Here is a 20,898-nt window from a genome sequence, read left to right on the forward strand (position 1 = left end):
AATTAGTTGCAATACGTAAGTGAGGAAATGTGCAGTAAGATGTTTGTTCACATTACATTGAAATTTTTGCATGTTGATGCAGTCGAGAACCGGGTGCTGAGAGGGAATATGTGAGTTTATTTCTATTTTTTTAGCATACGTACCAGCGTACTTCTGACGTGTGTGTGTGTGTGTGTGTGTGTGTGTGTGTGTGTGTGTGTGTGTGTGTGTGAACAGTTAAGGAAATAGAATGACGGTCGACAATTGGCTGGAAATTGGAAATTTACTAATTGCCCCGTTTTTTTTTTCTAAAGACAAACGACGCACTTATCCGTTCCTACTGTCGTCCACACGTAATTACACAGCACGTACACACACACCTACACCGATTGTAGCCAGTCATTACAGAGCCTTCGCGCCTTTCAAAACTTGCAATTTGATTAAGCTTCCGCAAAAGTGAACAATTTGTTATTGGATACTTTAAATAATATATGCATACGTACGAACGCACATACTATATTTAATTACAAGTGTATGTAAGCACACACGCACATACATATGCAACATATATACACACACGTATACAACATATATACACGTACACAACATATATACACACGTATACAACATATATACACGTATATACCAGCGAAAATTGAAAAAAAGAAGTAAACTTTACATAGACATCGTTCAACTGGATGGGGGAGGGGTTCACAAAGGGTTCACAAATTCAAAAGAATTATAAAACATGTAAAAACGTAATCCCATGAATAGATTAGTCACACACACACACACACACACACACACACACACACACACACACACACACACACACACACACACACACACACACACACATACATACACACACACACACACACACACATGCACGCACATACATGCAGATACAAATATACACATACACACGCATAGGTATGAGGAGGGACGCACACCTAAAATGTCGACCGATTTACCCTCGCCCTTCCTCCCCTTTCCTATCTCCCACCCGATTATTTATGCACTCATATAAATCAGTATGAAACTCGTTTTCATAAACAATACACAACGAAAGAATTGATGTTTCAAGCAAAAGTTTCAGAATTCATCGATTGTTATTGATGTAGACCAAAAAGAAAAAGTACAAATAAATCAAGGAAAGCAACGCTGAAACAAAAATCAGATATACAGCTGGAAAGCGAGAGGAAAACATTTTACAATGTGAGTTACTATTTTGTATTCTTTGAATGTTTTCTTTTTAAATGATTTTTTAAGCTTACCTGACTTTCTCTTCAGTGAACTTATGTTGTTAGCGGCATCTCTTCTTCGTGCCGCGTCTTTCTTTCTTTTTTTTTTTTTTTTTCAATTTTCTTATAATTTTGTAGTAACTGGCAATGCTAGATCTTTTTAATATTCTGATCGTTCCATTAAATGCAATTATATGTTATGCAGTATGTTATTACACTTCATACAGAATACTCAGATCAAATACAACTTTTCACAAGGAATCCAGTGATTGCATGACTTTTGTATTAGAATGTTTTGCAATATCGTCGGGTCTTAATTCATCCTAATCATAAATAAACTTCTTTAATTCATCCTGATCATAAGTAAACTTCTTAATTTATCCTGATCATAAGTAAACTTCTTAATTCATCCTGATCATAAACAAACTTGTTAATTCATCCTGATCATAAATACACTTGTTAATTCATCCTGATCATAAATAAACTTCTTAATTTATCCTGATCATAAGTAAACTTCTTAACTCATCCTGATCATAAGTAAACTTCTTAATTGATCCTGATCATAAGTACACTTCTTAATTCATCCTGACCATAAGTAAACTTCTTAATTGATCCTGATCATAAGTAAACTTGTTAATTCATCCTGATCATAAGTAAACTTCTTAATTAATCCTGATCATAAGTAAACTTGTTAATTCATCCTGATCATAAGTAACCTTGTTAATTCATCCTGATCATAAGTACACTTCTTAATTCATCCTGATCATAAATAAACTTGTTAATTCCTCCTGATCATAAGTAAACTTCTTAATTCGTCCTGATCAAAAGTAAACTTCTTAATTCATCCTGATCATAAATAAACTTGTTAATTCATCCTGACCATAAGTAAACTTGTTAATTCATCCTGATCATAAACAAAATTCTCAAGTCATCCTGATCATAAATAAACTTCTTAATTCATCGTGATCATAAGTAAACTTGTTAATTCATCCTGATCATAAGTAAACTTCTTAATTCATCCTGATCATAAGTAAACTTGTTAATTCATCCTAATCATAAGTAAACTTGTTAATTCATCCTGATCATAAGTAAACTTCTAAATTCATTCTGATCATAAATAAACTTGTTAATTCATCCTGATCATAAGTAAACTTGTTAATTCATCCTGATCATAAGTAAACTTGTTAATTCATCCTGATCATAAGTACACTTCTTAATTCATCCTGATCATAAATAAACTTGTTAATTCCTCCTGATCATAAGTAAACTTCTTAATTCGTCCTGATCAAAAGTAAACTTCTTAATTCATCCTGATCATAAATAAACTTGTTAATTAATCCTGACCATAAGTAAACTTGTTAATTCATCCTGATCATAAACAAAATTCTCAAGTCATCCTGATCATAAATAAACTTCTTAATTCGTCGTGATCATAAGTAAACTTGTTAATTCGTCCTGATCATAAATAAACTTGTTAATTTATCCTGATCATAAGTAAACTTCTTAATTCATCCTGATCAGAGGTAAACTTGTTAATTCATTGTGATCATAAGTAAACTTGTTAATTCATCTTGATCACAAGTAAACTTCTTAATTCATCCTGATCATAAGTTAAGTCTTAATTCATCCTGATCATAAACAAACTTCTAATTCATCCTGATCATAAGTAAACTTCTTAATTCCTCCTGATCATCAATAAACTTGTTAATTCCTCCTGATCATAAGTAAACTTCTTAATTCGTCCTGATCATAAATAAAATTCTCAAATCATCCTGATCATAAATAAACTTGTTAATTCATCGTGATCATAAGTAAACTTGTTAATTCATCCTGTTCATAAGTACCCTTCTTAATTCGTCCTGATCATAACTTCTGTATTAATCCTAATTATAAATAAACTTGTTAATTCATCCTGATCATAAGTAAACTTCTTAATTCATCCTGACAATAAGTAAACTTGTTAATTCATCGTGATCCTAAGTAAACTTCTTAATTCATCCTGATCATAAGTAAACTTCTTAATTCGTCCTGATCATAAGTAAACTTCTGTATTCATCCTAATTATAAGTAAACTTGTTAATTCATCCTGATCATAAGTAAACTTGTTAATTCATCCTGACCATAAGTAAACTTGTTAATTAATCCTGATCATAAGGAAACTTGTTAATTCATCCCGATCATAAGGAAACTTGTTAATTCATCCTGATCATAAGTAAACGTCTTAATTCGTCCCGATCATAAGTAAACTTGTTAATTCATCCTGATCATAAGTAAGCTTGTTAATTAATCCTGATCATAAGTAACCTTGTTAATTCATCCTGATCATAAACAAACTTGTTCATTGATTCTGATCATAAGTAAACTTCTTAATTCATCCTGATCATGAATAAACTTGTTAATTCATCCTGACCATAAGTAAACTTCTTGATTCATCCTGATCATAAATAAAATTCTCAAGTCATCCTGATCATAAATAAACTTGTTAATTCATCGTGATCATAAGTAAACTTGTTAATTCATCCTGACCATAAGTAAATTTGTTAATTCATCCTGATCATAAGTAAACTTCTTAATTCGTCCGATCATAAGTAAACTTCTGTATTCATCCTAATTATAAGTACACTTGTTAATTAATCGTGATCATAAGTAAACTTGTTAATTCATCCTGACCATAAGTAAACTTGTTAATTCATCCTGATCATAAGTTAACGTCTTAATTCATCCTGATCATAAATAAACTTGTTAATTCATCCTGATCATAAGAAAACTTGTTAATACCTCCTGATCATAAATAAACTTGTTAATTAATCCTGACCATAAGTAAACTTCTTAATTCATCCTGATCATAAATAAATTTCTCAAGTCATCCTGATCATAAATAAACTTGTTAATTCATCGTGATCATAAGTAAACTTGTTAATTCATCCTGATCATAAGTAAACTTCTTAATTCGTCCTGATCATAAGTAAACTTCTGTATTCATCCTAATTATAAGTAAACTTGTTAATTAATCCTGATCATAATTAGAGTTGTTAATTCATCCTGATCATAAGTAAACTTCTTAATTCATCCTGACCATAAGTAAACTTGTTAATTCATCCTGATCATTAGTAAACTTGTTAATTCATCCTGATCATAAGTAAACTTCTTAATTCATCCTGACCATAAGTAAACTTGTTAATTCATCCTGATCATTAGTAAACTTGTTAATTAATCCTGACCATAAGTAAACTTCTTAATTCATCCTGATCATAAATAAATTTCTCAAGTCATCCTGATCATAAATAAACTTGTTAATTCATCGTGATCATAAGTAAACTTGTTAATTCATCCTGATCATAAGTAAACTTCTCAATTCGTCCTGATCATAAGTAAACTTCTGTATTCATCCTAATTATAAGTACACTTGTTAATTAATCGTGATCATAAGTAAACTTGTTAATTCATCCTGACCATAAGTAAACTTGTTAATTCATCCTGATCATAAGTTAACGTCTTAATTCATCCTGATCATAAATAAACTTGTTAATTCATCCTGATCATAAGAAAACTTGTTAATACCTCCTGATCATAAATAAACTTGTTAATTAATCCTGACCATAAGTAAACTTCTTAATTCATCCTGATCATAAATAAATTTCTCAAGTCATCCTGATCATAAATAAACTTGTTAATTCATCGTGATCATAAGTAAACTTGTTAATTCATCCTGATCATAAGTAAACTTCTTAATTCGTCCTGATCATAAGTAAACTTCTGTATTCATCCTAATTATAAGTAAACTTGTTAATTAATCCTGATCATAATTAGAGTTGTTAATTCATCCTGATCATAAGTAAACTTCTTAATTCATCCTGACCATAAGTAAACTTGTTAATTCATCCTGATCATTAGTAAACTTGTTAATTCATCCTGATCATAAGTAAACTTCTTAATTCATCCTGACCATAAGTAAACTTGTTAATTCATCCTGATCATTAGTAAACTTGTTAATTAATCCTGACCATAAGTAAACTTCTTAATTCATCCTGATCATAAATAAATTTCTCAAGTCATCCTGATCATAAATAAACTTGTTAATTCATCGTGATCATAAGTAAACTTGTTAATTCATCCTGATCATAAGTAAACTTCTCAATTCGTCCTGATCATAAGTAAACTTCTGTATTCATCCTAATTATAAGTAAACTTGTTAATTAATCCTGATCATAATTAGAGTTGTTAATTCATCCTGATCATAAGTAAACTTCTTAATTCCTCCTGATCATAAATAAACTTGTTAATTCATCCTGACCATAAGTAAACTTCTAAATTCATCCTGATCATACATAAAATTCTCAAGTCATCCTGATCATAAGTACACTTGTTAATTCATCCTGATCATAAGTAAACTTCTTAATTCGTCCTGATACCTAGTTAACTTCTTTATTCGTATTGATCATAAGTAAACTTCTGTATTCATCCTAATTATAAGTAAACTTGTTAATTCATCCTGATCTTAAGTAAACTTCTTAATTTATCCTGACCATAAGTAATCTTGTTAATTCATCCTGATCATAAGTAAACTTGTTAATTCATCCTGATCATGAAAAAACTTGTTAATTCATCCTGATCATAAGAAAACTTCTTAATTCATCCTGATCATAAGAAAACTTTTTAATTCATTGTGATCATAAGTAAACTTGTTAATTCATCCTGATCATAAGTAAACTTCTTAATTCATCCTGATAATAAGTTAACGTCTTAATTCATCCTGATCATAAATAAACTTGTTAATTCATCCTGATCATAAGTAAACTTCTTAATTCCTCCTGATCATAAATAAACTTTTTAATTCATCCTGAGCATGAGTAAACTTCTTAATTCATCCTGATCATAAATAAAATTCTCAAGTCATCCTGATCATAAATAAACTTGTAAATTCATCGTGATCATTAGTAAACTTCTTAATTCGTCCTGATCATAAGTACCCTTCTTAATTCGTCCTGATCATAACTTGTGTATCCATCCTAATTATAAATACACTTGTTAATTCATCCTGATCATAAGTAAACTTCTTAATTCATCCTGACCATAAGTAAACTTGTTAATTCCTCCTGATCATAAGTAAACTTGTTAATTCCTCCTGATCATAAATAAACTTGTTAATTCATCCTGACCATAAGTAAACTTCTTAATTAATCCTGATCATAAATAAAATTCTAAAGTCATCCTGATCATTAATAAACTTGTTAATTCATCGTCATCAAAAGTACACTTGTTAATTAATCCTGATCATAAGTAAACTTCTTAATTAATCCTGACCATAAGTAAACTTGTTAATTCATCCTGATCATAAGTAAACTTCTTAATTAATCCTGATTATAAGTAAACTTGTTAATTCATCCTGATCATAAGTAAACTTCTTAATTCGTCCTGATCATAAGTAAAATTCTGTATTCATCCTAATTATAAGTAAACTCGTAAATTCATCCTGATCATAAGAAAACTTGTTAATTCATTGTGATCATAAGTAAACTTGTTAATTCATCCTAAGCATAAGTAAACTTCTTAATTCATCCTGATCATAAGTTAACGTCTTAATTAATCCTGATGATAAATATACTTGTTAATTCCTCCTGATCATAAATAAACTTGTTAATTCATCCTGACCATAAGTAAACTTCTTAATTCATCCGGATCATAAATAAAATTCTCAAGTCATACTGATCATAAATAACCTTGTTAATTCATCCTTATCATAAGTAAACTTGTTAATTCATCCTGATCATAAATAAACTTGTTAATTCATCCTGATCATAAGTAAACTTCTTAATTCCTCCTGATCATAAATAAACTTGTTAATTGATCCTGAGCATAAGTAAACTTCTTAATTTATCCTGATCATAAATGAAATTCTCAAGTCATCCTGATCATAAATAAACTTGTTAATTAATCATCATCATAAGTAAACTTCTTAATTCGTCCTGATCATAAGTAAACTTTTTAATTCGTCCTGATCATTACTTCTGTATTCATCCTACTTTTAAGTAAACTTCTTAATTCATCCTGATCATAAGTAAACTTCTTAATTCATCCTCACCATAAGTAAACTTGTTAATTCGTCCTGATCATAAGTACATTCTTAATTCGTCCTGACCATAAGTAAACTTGTTAATTCATCCTGATCATAAGTAAACTTCTTTATTAATCCTGACCATGAGTAAACTTGTTAATTCATCCTGATCATAAGTAAACTTCTTAATTAATCCTGATCATAAGTAAACTTGTTAATTCATCCTGATCATAAGTAACCTTGTTAATTCATCCTGATCATAAGTACACTTCTTAATTCATCCTGATCATAAATAAACTTGTTAATTCCTCCTGATCATAAGTAAACTTCTCAATTCGTCCTGATCATAAGTAAACTTCTGTATTCATCCTAATTATAAGTAAACTTGTTAATTCATCCTAATCATAAGTAAACTTGTTAATTCATCCTGAGCATAAGTAAACTTGTTAATTTCTCCTGATCATAAGTAAACTTGTTGATCCATCCGGATCAAAAGTAAACTTGTTAATTCATCCTGATCATAAGGAAACTTCTTAATTCATCCTGATCATAAATAAACTTGTCAATTCACCCTGATAAAAAGTAAACTTGTTAATTCATCCTGATCCTAAGTAAACTTGTTAATTCCTCCTGATCATAAATAAATTTTTTAATTCATCGTTATCATAAGTAAACTTCTTAATTCGTCCTGATCATAGCTTCTGTATTCATCCTAATTATAAATAAACTTGTTAATTCATCCTGATCATAAGTAAATTCTCAATTAATCCTGACAATAAGTAAACTTGTTACTTCATCGTGATCATAAGTAAACTTGTTAATTCATCCTGATCACAAGTAAACTTCTTAATTCGGCCTGATCATAAGTAAACTTCTGTATTCATCCTAATTATAAACACACTTGTTTATTCATCCTGATCATAAGTAAATTCTTAATTAATCCTGACAATAAGTAAACTTGTTAATTCATCGTGATCATAAATAAACTTGTTAATTCATCCTAATCATAAGTAAACTTCTAAATTTCTCCTGATCATAAATAGACTTCTTAATTCATCCTGACCATAAGTAAACTTCTAAATTCATTTTGATCATAAATAAAATTCTCAAGTCATCATGATCATAAGTAAACTTGTTAATTCATCCTGATCATAAGAAAACTTCTTAAATCGTCCTGATATCAAGTAAACTTCTTAATTCGTATTGATCATAAGTAAACTTCTGTATTCCTCCTAATTATAAGTAAACTTGTTAATTCATCCTGATCTTAAGTAAACTTCTTAATTCATCCTGACCATAACTAATCTTGTTAATTCATCCTGATCATAAGTAAACTTGTTAATTCATCCTGATCACAAATAAACTTGTTAATTAATCCTGATCATAAGTAAACTCCTTAATTCATCCTGATCATAAGAAAACTCGTTAATTCATTGTGATCATAAGTAAACTTGTTATTCATCCTGATTATAAGTAAACTTCTTAATTCATCCTGATAGTAAGTTAACGTCTTAATTCATCCTGATCATAAATAAACTTGTTAATTCATCCTGATCATAAGTAAACTTCTAAAATCCTCCTGATCATAAATAAACTTGTTAATTCATCCTGATCATAAACAAAATTCTCAAGTCATCCTGATCATAAATAAACTTGTTAATTCATAGTGATCATAAGTAAACTTCTTAATTCGTCCTGATCATAAGTACCCTTCTTTATTCGTCCTGATCATAACTTCTGTATCCATCCTAATCAAAAATAAACTTGTTAATTCATCCTGATCAGAAGTAAACTTCTTAATTCATCCTGACCATAAGTGAACTTGTTAATTCCTCCTGATCATAAGTAAACTTCGTAATTCCTCCTGATCATAAATAAACTTGTAAATTCATCCTTACCATAAGTTAACTTCTTAATTAATCCTGATCATAAATAAAATTCTCAAGTCATCCTGATCATAAATAAACTTGTTAATTCATCGTGATCATAAGTAAACTTGTTAATTCATCCTGATCATAAGTAGACTTCTTAATTCGTCCCGATCATAAGTAAACTTTTGTATTCATCCTAATTATAAGTAAACTTGTTAATTCATCCTGATCATAAGTAAACTTCTTAATTCATCCTGACCATAAGTAAACTTGTCAATTCATCCTGATCATAAGTAAACTTGTTAATTCATCCTGATTAGAAGTAAACTTGTTAATTCATCCTGATCATAAGTAAACTTCTTAATTCATCCTGATCATAAGTAAACCTCTGTATTCATCCTAATTATAAGTAAACTTGTTAATTCATCCTGATCATAAGTAAACTTCTTAATTCATCCTGTCAATAAGTAAACTTGCTAATAAAACCTGATCATAAGTAAACTTCTTAATTCATCCGGATCATAAATAACATTCTCAAGTCATACTGATCATAAATAAACTTGTTAATTCATCCTGATCATAAATAAACTTCCTAATTCATCCTGATCATAAATGAACTCGTTAATTCATCCTGATCATAAGTAAACTACTTAATTCGTCCTGACCATAAGTAAACTTCTTAATTCATCCTGATCATAAATAAACTTGTTAATTCATCGTGATCATAAGTATACTTCTTAATTCGTCCTGATCATAAGTAAACTTCTTAATTCGTCCTCATCATAACTTCTGTATTCATCCTACTTCTCAGTAAACTTCTTAATTCATCCTGATCATAAGTAAACTTCTTAATTCATCCTGACCATAAGTAAACTTGTTAATTCATCCTGATCATAAGTAAACTTCTTAATTCATCCTGACCATAAGTAAACTTGTTAATTCATCCTGGTCATAAGTAAGCTTCTTATTCCTCCTGATCACAAATAAACTTGTTAATTCATCCTGACAATAAGTAAACTTCTTAATTCATCCTGATCATAAATAAAATTCTCAAGTCATCCTGATCATAAATAAACTTTTTAATTCATTGTGATCATAAGTAAACTTGTTAATTCATCCTGATCATAAGTAAACGTCTGTATTCATCCTAATTATAAGTAAACTTGTTAATTCATTCTGATCATAAGTAAACTTCTTAATTCTTCCTGAGCATAAGTACACTTGTTAATTCATCCTGATCATAAGTAAACTTGTTAATTCATCCTGATCATAAGTAAACTTGTTAATTCATCCTGATCATAAATAAACTTTTTAATTCATCCTGATCATAAGTAAACTTCTTAATTAATCCTGACCATGAATAAACTTGTAAATTCACCCTGATCATAAGTAAACTTGTTAATTCATCCTGATCATAAGTAAACTTTTTAATTCGTCCTGATCATAAGTAAACTTCTTAATGCCTCCTTATCATAAATAAACTTCTTAATTCATCCTGATTAGATAAACTTCTTAATTCATCCTGATCATAGATAAAATTCTCAAGTCATCGTGATCATAAATAAACTTCTTAATTCATCCTGATTATAAGTACACTTCTTAATTCATCCTGATCATAGATAAAATTCTCAAGTCATCCTGATCATAAATAAACTTGTTAATTCATTGTGATCATAAGTAAACTTCTTAATTCGTCCTGATCATAAGTACCCTTCTTAATTCGTCCTGATCATAACTTCTGCATTCATCCTAATTATAAATAAACTTGTTAATTCATCCTGATCATAAGTAAACTTCCTAATAAATCCTGACAATAAGTAAACTTGCTAATAAAACCTGATCATAAGTAAACTTCTTAATTCATCCGGATCATAAATAAAATTCTCAAGTCATACTGACCATAAATAAACTTGTTAATTCATCCTGATCATAATTAAACTTCCTTATTCATCCTGATCATGAATGAACTTGTTAATTGATCCTGATCATAAGTAAACTTCTTAATTCGTCCTGATCATAAATAAACTTGTTCATTGATCCTGACCATAAGAAAACTTCTTAATTAATCCTGATCATAAATAAAATTCTCAAGTCATCCTGATCATAAATAAACTTGTTAATTCATCGTGATCATAAGTAAACTTCTTAATGTGTCCTGATCATAAGTACCCTTCTTAATTCGTCCTGATCATAACTTCTGCATTCATCCTAATTATAAATAAACTTGTTAATTCATCCTACTTCTCAGTAAACTTCTTAATTCATCCTGATCGTAAGTAAACTTCTTAATTCATCCTGACCATAAGTAAACTTGTTAATTCATCCTGATCATAAGTAAACTTGCTAATTCATCCTGATCATAAGTAAACTTGTAAATTCATCCTGATCATAAGTAAACTTGTTAATTCATCCTGATCATAAGTAAACTTCTTAATTCGTACTGATCATAAGTAAACTTCTGTATTCATTCTAATTATATTAAACTTGTTAATTCATCCTGATCGTAAATAAACTTGTTAATTCATCCTGATCATAAGTAAACTTGCTAATTCATCCTGATCATAAGTAAACTTCTTAATTCATCCTGATCATAAGTAAACTTGTTAATTCGTCCTGATCATAAGTAAACTTCTTAATTCATCCTGATCAAAAGTAAACTTGTAAATTCATCCTGATCATAAGTAAACTTCTTAATTCATCCTGATCATGAATAAACTTCTTAATTCATCGTTATCATAAGTAAACTTCTTAATTTATCCTGATCATAAATAAAATTCTCAAGTCATCCTGATCATAAGTAAACTTGTTAATACATCGTGATCATAAGTAAACTTCTTAATTCGTCCTGATCACAAGTAAACTTCTTAATGCGTCCTGATCATAAGTAAACTTCTGTATTCATCCTAATTATAAGTAAACTTGTTAATTCATCCTGATCTTAAGTAAACTTCTTAATTCATCCTGACCATAAGTAAACTTCTTAATTCATCCTGATCATAAGTAAACTTGTTAATTCATCCTGATCATAAATAAACTTGTTAATTCATCCTGATCATAAGTAAACTTCATAATTAATCCTGATCATAAGAAAACTCGTGAATTCATTGTGATCATAAGTAAACTTGTTAATTCATCCTGATCATAAGTAAACTTCTTAATTCATCCTGATCATAAGTTAACGTATTAATTCATCCTGATCATAAATAAACTTTGTAATTCATCCTGAGCATAAGTAAACTTCTTAATTCATCCTGATCATAAATAAAATTCTAAAGTCATCCTGATCATAAATAAACTTGTTAATTCATCGTGATCATAAGTAAACTTCTTTATTCGTCCTGATCATAAGTACCCTTCTTAATTCGTCCTGATCATAACTTCTGTATTCATCCTAATTATAAATAAACTTGTTAATTCATCCTGATCATAAGTAAACTTCTTAATTAATCCTTACAATAAGTAAACTTGTTAATTCATCGTGATCATAAGTATTAAAAAAATAAAGGGGAGAAGAGGGGGATAGAGAGGAGGGAAAAATCATTCCCAATCATTTATTATTATTGGTTATTACTATTATTGCTATTATTATTATTGTTGTTTTTGTTGTTATTATTATTATTATGTTTGTTATTATTATTATTATTATTATTATTTAGTAGTAGTAGTAGTTTTGTTATTATTATTATTATTATTATTATTATTATTATTATTAATATTATGTAGTAGTAGTAGTAGTATTAGTATGTTTTTATTATTATTGTAGCTGTTATTGTTGTTGGTGTTGTTTTTGCTGTCATTGCTATTGTTGTTGTTACTACTATTATTATTACTACCGATATTAGTTTAGTTAAAAATGATGGTAACGAAAGGAAGTCTCATTTTCACATTTAATAAACAAACTTTATTTGTTATCTTCGTTAGTAGCTTTATTAGAAGAGAGAAACGTCCTGCCTAGGGCCGCAGCCTCAAGCGAATTCTGCTGTTGCGCAGACCAGCGAGAAAGCGAATTAAAGGCTTGTGATTTCACCTTTTATATATTCGGTCACGTGACTGAGAGCTGGCTTGTGATTGGACAAGCCAGGGAGAAATGGATTTAAAATCTCGAAGTTGTGTTACACTGCTACAGATACCCTCTTGTTGGAAAAATTTTGGGAAGAAAACCAAAAATCTTTATCGAAATAAAAGAAAGGTTCTTTTATGTGTGTCAGTTGTGATTTAGAAAATTCGAGGTAGTGAGGATTTTCTAATATGTCTGTCCGTGACAGTTGCTTGTAAAATCCGTTTTTTTGTGTGTGTGTAAACACGAGACTTATTGTTTGTGACAGTGTTCAAATTTGTTTCGTAGAATTAATAATTTCTTTAAATTTGAACGATTCCAGTGGAATTTGAAGTCGTTAAGTTGCTCGTTGCTAAACGTCGGTGACGAATTGATTTGTTGACGAGTTTACTTCGGTGGAGGTTGTGAAAAAAATAAATGTGTCGAGTGTGTTCTTTTGTGAACAGTGTTTTGTATGGCTAGTGGACAGTAACGCGTTTTTGTTGGACTCGAATGTTGAGTAAACAGTTATTTATTTTTTCTGTGAAAAAAAATTGTTGGTTTTCTGTGAAAAGAATTTTTTTAGCGAGGGGAGTATTTCTTGTAGCAACACCATGTGTGTAAATGGAGTCGAATTGACCCATGTTTTTCTTTTGTTGTTGTATGCGCGTAAAAGGCAGAGAGTAAGTAATAGAAAAAGTAGCATGTAAAACAGCGAAAGTCCAGGCCAGGTATTAGAATTTTTCGTTCACGTTTTTGTATACTGGCGTTTTTTTACATGTAGCCGGTGTGAAAAAAAGGTGTTTTTTTGTTTTGTTTTGTTTTGTTTATTTCGAGGAAACGTATCCGGTTGAAATGTTTTATTTTTTTTCCGTGAAAATGTAAGAAGTATTTCCTATATGAAGTCGTTGTGAAAGAAAAGTTGTTTTTGTTTTGCTTTGTTTCAAGGAAACGCATCAGGTTGAAATGTTTTATTTTTTCCGTGAAAATGTGGAATGTATTTGAAGTGAAATGTATTTCTGCTAACATTTTTTTAGCTTTGCTCATGTGACACGTGTTTTTGAAAATGTTTCAGTATTTTAGTTTATCGTGATCGACGAGGATGTTTTGTCTTTCTTTGTTCTAAAGAATTCGCATGTGATGAGCTACATTTGAAGATTGTTTTCGCTCGTCAGTGTAAATTGGCAGTTTTTTTTATGCTCCTTTGTTTTGTTCGTGACGAGTATGCAGGCAAAATTCTTTTGTAAGGAAAAAAAATCTTCGGCAGTGTGAAATGTAACATTACTGAAAGCTTGTTGTTTTTAAGCTTAACGAAATTAAAAAATAAAGCCTAGAAGGCCATGGGGTCACAATTTTAGTTAATAATGAAGACAACGAAAGGAATTCTCATTTTAATATTTAATAAACAAACTTTATTTGTAATTTTCGTTAATAGCTTTGGTAGAAGAGAAAAACGTATTAGTAAGACAGTTCACTGAAAGAGGGAAAAGTGTTCAATGTGTTTAAAGATAGATTTAATATCATGCCGGCTGGTTGAAGAAGAGAATAGTTTAGTGTTCGTGTGCGCATGTGTTTATAGCTAGTAGTCGCTGGAACAAAGGAAGCCGCTTAAAAGAGAAAGAAAGGGCAAAGTCTTCAGTGCGTTGACGTGTTGTCGCGCGTGAGTGTGAGTTGTATTGATATATGTTCTTTAGCGTAATAAAGAATATTCGTTTAGATACCGCACGTGGAAACAAATGAGAGTTTGTAAAGAGCCATAGCTAGCTCCTTGTACTCCCGTCCTGCCTGCATCGATATTCGATGGTGAGGACAGAGAATTAATGGGAAGGTGGGACAAAGCGTCTGCCGCAGCATTCTGCTCACCCGAGATGTGTCGGATATCACTGGTAAATTGTGAAACAAAATTCAAGTGGCGTGTTTCGCGGGGAGAATATTTGTTCGGGTTAGAACGCAGTGCGTATGTAAGCGGACGATGATCAGTGTACATCACAAATTGACGGCCCTCGAGTGAATGTTGGAAATGTTTCACTGCAAGGTACATTGCCAGGAGTTCACGGCCAAAGTGCTGTAACGTTGTTCAACCAGTTTCAGCTGTCTCGAAAAGTATGTGAGAGGTTGTAACTGTTGTTGGTGCTGCTGTTACATTACTGTGTCTGATGCGTCAACGACCAGGGAAAACTGGCCATCGGGTACAGGATGTGCAAGTAGAGATGCTGTCGCCAGTTTTGTTTTCAATTCATTAAAAGCTTTACGCTGGATCTCATTAAGTGAGATTTGCTCATTTTTCTTCTTCTTGTTACGTAACGGGTCGGAAAGAGGAGCTAGAACATCCGCACAGTGTGGGATAAAGCGTCTGTAGTAGTTCAACAGACCAAGGAAGTGCCTTAGTTGGCGAAGTGAAGTGGGTGGTTGAAGGTCTTGTAGAGCCTTCACCTTTTTCGGTAACGGAGATATACCGTCTGGGCTGATAATGTGGCACAGGAAAACAAGTGACAAAGCACCGAAAACACATTTACCAGGGTCAATCCTCACCTGGTATTGCTGAAACCATTCGAACAGTAGGCGGAGGTGAGTGACATGTTCCTCAGGTGAGGAACTTGCCACAAGAATGTCGTCTATATAGTTATAGACGAAGTCCAAGTCACGCACTACTTCATCCATGAAACGCTGAATTTTATAAACCAAAGGGCATAGTTAAGAATTCAAACGCTCCGAATGGAGTCGTGACCGCAGTCTTGGGTATGTCAGCAGGATTCACTGGAATCTGATGGTAAGTCTTAACTAGGTCTAGTTTGGAGAAGGCCTTACAACCATGCAGAGAGGAAGCAAAATCTTGTATATGTGGAATTGGGTAACGATCAGGTACCGTTATGGCATTGAGTCGTCGGTAGTCCCCAGTCGGACGCCAATCTCCATCTCGTTTCGGGACCATATGCAAAGGGCAAGCCCATGGACTGGACTAGGGGCGTATTATTCCTAGCTAGCTAGAGGCGACGAGGGCGTGAGAAAACAGGAAAACCTGTGGTCTCGATGTGGTGTTTGGTGGTGTGCGTTGGTTTGCTTACCACACAATTTAAATTTGTTAACTCCGGCTAGGAGTCTAAGGCGGTCTGATACGGGTTATCTGAAGCGGCAATGAAGAATACTGGGCTGATAGAGGGGGTGTTTGTTTTTACACCAGAAACAGAAAGTTCTGTATTTGTGTCTATCAGCCGGCGTCTGCACATATCCACTATCAAGTTTAAGTGGTGCAGGAAGTCTGCGCCTAGGATGGGGTAGGGTAAATCTGCTATAGTGAAGACCCGCGTAAAGTCTCTCCGTAATTCCAAGTCCAGAGAACGAGAAATTTGACCGTACGTGGGAATGGGAGAATGATTTACCGCTTGCAGTGTTATAAGCGACACTGGTGGCCTCTCTTTAATGAGTTTCAGCGGCCAGATACTGCAAGCTGCACCCGTATCTACCAAACAACGTGCTTGGGATCCGGAGTCTGTAATAAAATAGGCACGGTTATTGTAAATATCCTGTGGAGAGCCTGCCGTGCTCAGCTCCCCAGACCTTAGTTTCCCTGGTTCATGTACGAACAGGGGTTTTTGCATTCCCTGCGCAACTGCGGCTCCAGCTTGCCAAATTTTTTTACTTCGTGAGTGAGTCTCTCAATGGCTTTTAAAATAGCCATATCCACGATGTCGTTAGGTTGTGACATCATTGTGAAGGCTCGCGGCAACTATTTTATATACTCATATATATAAAGAAAGCGACACCAGACCAAAATAAAAAAAATTAACTATCCGAAATATAGATAGGACATTGTCGAAGGACCACGTGAGAAAAAAATGGGGAAATATTTTACACTAAACAAAAAATACGAGAGAAAATACTTAAAAGACGAAAAAAAAAAAAAAGATTCCACGAAAAAATAAAATAGAAAAATATACTCTTGGAAGAAAAGGCAGTGGTAAAAGATAAATATGTGTGTGTGTTTTTCTTTTTTTTTCTTTTTTTTCTTTTTTTTGTGAGTGTATATATATATATATATATATATACATATATATATATATATATATATATATATATATATATATATATATATATATATATATATATATATATAGAGAGAGAGAGAGAGAGAGAGAGATTTGTTTGTGTATATATGTAAAGCCTGAAGTTAAATGTTCTTAAAAGTGTATTTACGTTTTCTTTGGCCGAGAGACAAAGAGAAATGTAGTATATATATATATATATATATATATATATATATATATATATATATATATACAGTGATGATCATATTTATTGGCACGGTAAAATAAAAGTTAAATTTTGTCTAATAAATTCTAAAAAAGGGATTAAATTAAAGAAAATAACAAAGTATATTATGTATTTTTAACTGGCCTTTCCGATGCAGCAATCGGATTTTAGAAAAAATAAATAACAAAGGAACAACAAACATAATTGCAAAAAACCCTTGTTCAAAATTATTGGCACGATTTATTTAATAATCAACTGTATAGCCTTTGGCCTTGATTACCTTCCTCAGTCGCTTTTCATAGTTTACAACCAAGTTGTTGCACTCTTCAGTAGTAATTTTAGCCCACTCTTCCTGACAATAATCCTCCAATTGAATACGATTCTTAGGCTTCCTTTGCATTACCCTCAATTTTAATGTTCTCCATAAATTTTCAATTGGATTAAGGTCTGGGCTTTGTGATGGCCACTCCAAAACATTAATATGATTGTCCTCAAGCCATTTCTTAGTCAGTTTAGCCGAATGCTTTGGGTCATTATCTTGCATGAACCACCAACGACGACCAAGTGAGAGCTCTTTAGCAGAGTCTTTCAGGTTTTCATCCAATATTTTAACATAATCTTACTTTTTTATGCTACCTGTGACCTTAACAAGTCGCCCTGGTCCAGAGGCAGCAAAGGATCCCCAAAACATCAAACTGCCTCCACCGTGCTTCACTGTGGGTAAGGTGTTCTTAGGCAGGAAAGCTTCGCCAGATTTTCTGTAAATATAAGACACTTTATTATGGCCAAATAACTCTATTTTCGTTTCGTCAGTCCATAGAACACGTTTCCAGAATGCAACATCTTTATCAATATGACGTTTTGCAAAGGCTAGCCTTACTTTCAGGTGCATAGGCTTCAATAAGGGAGTCTTTCTCGGACGACATGCTTTTAAACCAGCTCTCTTCAAAACTCTACCAACTGTATGTCGAGATACATTCACTCCAGAGGTGCTCTGTTCATCAGCAATCTCCCCAACAGAGATCCTTGGGTTTTGTTTTACTTGTCGAACAATTTTCCGTTCATCTCTTGGGGAAAGAATCCTTTTTCTCCCTCTTCCCTCTAAACTCATAACGTGGCCTTGCGATTTGAACTTGTTTATTATGGCTCTAACAGTGGATTTGGGAAGGTTTAGCTTCTTTGAAATCTTATCATAGCCCTCCCCATTGGTATGGCATGCTACAACAAGCTTCCTGACGTCTTCGCTGTGTTCCTTAGTTTTAACCATGGCGATTGAAAATTATAATTTAGTCACTTATAATAGTTTAAATAAATCGCTATCTAAAAATTATCTGAAAAAAATTATTCACTGAATTAGCGTTAAACAAGCATAATATGGCTATAAAAAAGTTCAGAAAGCACGTAAACCGGAAATTGATTGATATTATACTGATGCTAAAAGAAAAACAAAGCCGTGCCAATAATTTTGAACAAGGGTTTTTTGCAATTATGTTTGTTGTTCCTTTGTTATTTATTTTTTCTAAAATCCAATTGCTGCATCGGAAAGGCCAGTTAAAAATACATAATATACTTTGTTATTTTCTTTAATTTAATCCCTTTTTTAGAATTTATTAGACAAAATTTAACTTTTATTTTACCGTGCCAATAAATATGATCATCACTGTATATATATATATATATATATATATATATATATATATATATATATATATATATATATATATATATATATATTTATTTATTTATTTTTTTTTTTTGGGGGGGGGGGAAATGTTCTCTTTTCTGTATCGGTTGTCTCTTGCTTGAGTGTGTATGTGTACGCACGTGTGTGTGCGTGCTTCCGTCCTTCTTAACCAAAACAAAAAAAATGTTTAGTCACTTTTTAAAAAATTTTTTTTAAGAAAATGTTTTGGGCAATTGAGTTTTCGTCCTGTTTTTGTTGTTTAAAAAAACGAAGTGTGTTCATAAAAAAGTACTTACTTACGCGTGGAAAAGGCGTTTTACTCTTTTAGGGCTGACATTTATTTATTTTTTTTTTGTGTGTGTGTAGCCGTTGTGAAAGAAAATGTGTTTTTTCTTCGTTCTGTTTCAAGGAAATGTATCCGGTTGGAACGTTTTATTTTTCTCCGTGAAACTATGAGAAGTGTTTCTTACAAAATGCGTTTTCACCTTTTTTTTTATGAAACATGTCTTTGACCATATTTTGGCTTTTTCGTTTATCTTGTTCGCCGAGAATGTTTTGTCTTTCTTTTCAGTGAAAAGAATATCCAGAGTTAGAACAGTGTTCTAGAAAATTCTCAAGTGATAAGCGACATTGAAAGGTTGTTTTCGCTCGTCAGTGTAAAATGACGTTTTTTTTTTGCGGGGGGGGGGGGTCGCTGATTTTTCTGTGCTGTGTCGGATTTTACAAAAAATGAAGAAAAAGGCCATTCAGAATTGCTTGCATATCACGAGGGGGGGGTCACCATTTTAGCGTTTTGAATGCTTTTAGTGCACAACCTAATAAAATAAATAATTCAATACAAGCTTCTGAAATGACGAACACAACAACTTCATAAAATGCAACACAGAAAAGGTTTATTAAGGAGAATGTAATATGTTCATTGTCAAAAGCTGGACTCCATCTACCTGGTGGTGTCGCGGTAGTTATTCCCCGTGGAATCGTCGATACCGTTAGAAATCACCGAGGTGAAGAGAGAGAAGAAAAGGGAGGTCCCTTCTGTTTGGCGTCTCTCTCAGTAAGGACGAGTTGTTCTTCTTCCAACCGGATGCTGGCCGATTTCCTTTGGTGATAGGAAGGATCAATGCGCCGTACCCCTGATTGGTCAATATGTGTCCAAATAGCACAGGAGAGAGGCATTGATTCAAGGAAGAAAAAAGTCCCATTTGTTTCTGCTACAGAACTATATAATAATGTGTCCAATTTGAAAGGAATCATCAACAAAGCAAACGATCTTATGGTGGTCGGGATTGGTAAAACGATGGAAGAAGCAACAGAGGACCATGATAGAAAACTCAGAAGGTTGTTGCAAAGACGTCCGGATTTGGTCGTCATTGACCAGCTCTCAAAAAGTTGTCAGATTGTAGACTTCTCAGTATTTTGGGACAGGAATGTTAGAGAGAAGGAAAACAAGAAGTTAAGCAATTATGCTCCATTGGCATTGGAGATAAGGCGTAAACACGGGGGTTAAAACACAAATAATCCCGATATAGTAGGTATGCTAAGAGTAGTATCAAGTCGTCTGGAAGGACAATTGAAAAAAACTACAAATCCCCCATGTTTTAGGCGGCCTTCAGACCTCTGCTATTGTAGGTACCACCAACATCCTTAGGAAAACCCTTGATATTTGAAGCTCTTGGTTTAGAGCCGGGATTGAGGGAAATCCTCTGGAAATGAATCCCATCCCTTTCCAGAGAGATATTGATAAACGAAATCAGAATTATTATTATTTTAATTGACAC

General features: G+C 32.1%; 1 protein-coding gene across 3 annotated transcripts in view; it reads left to right on the forward strand.

The window, feature by feature from the left end:
- Positions 1 to 622: 622 nt before the first annotated feature.
- LOC145277825 (inositol monophosphatase 1-like) overlaps positions 623 to 20,898 on the forward strand; it is a 597,035-nt gene continuing 576,759 nt past the window's right edge. The window contains exon 1 of one of the 3 annotated variants that reach the window (XM_080129728.1): positions 623 to 1,197. The gene's annotated coding sequence lies outside the window, so the exon portion shown is untranslated. The remainder of the gene's footprint in view (positions 1,198 to 20,898) is intronic. The other 2 variants (XM_080129729.1, XM_080129730.1) reach the window with 2 other exon arrangements.

Source organism: Euprymna scolopes, chromosome 6, assembly GCF_053919585.1.
Source record: "Euprymna scolopes isolate OS-2025 chromosome 6, ASM5391958v1, whole genome shotgun sequence".
Classification (NCBI taxonomy): domain Eukaryota; kingdom Metazoa; phylum Mollusca; class Cephalopoda; order Sepiida; family Sepiolidae; genus Euprymna; species Euprymna scolopes.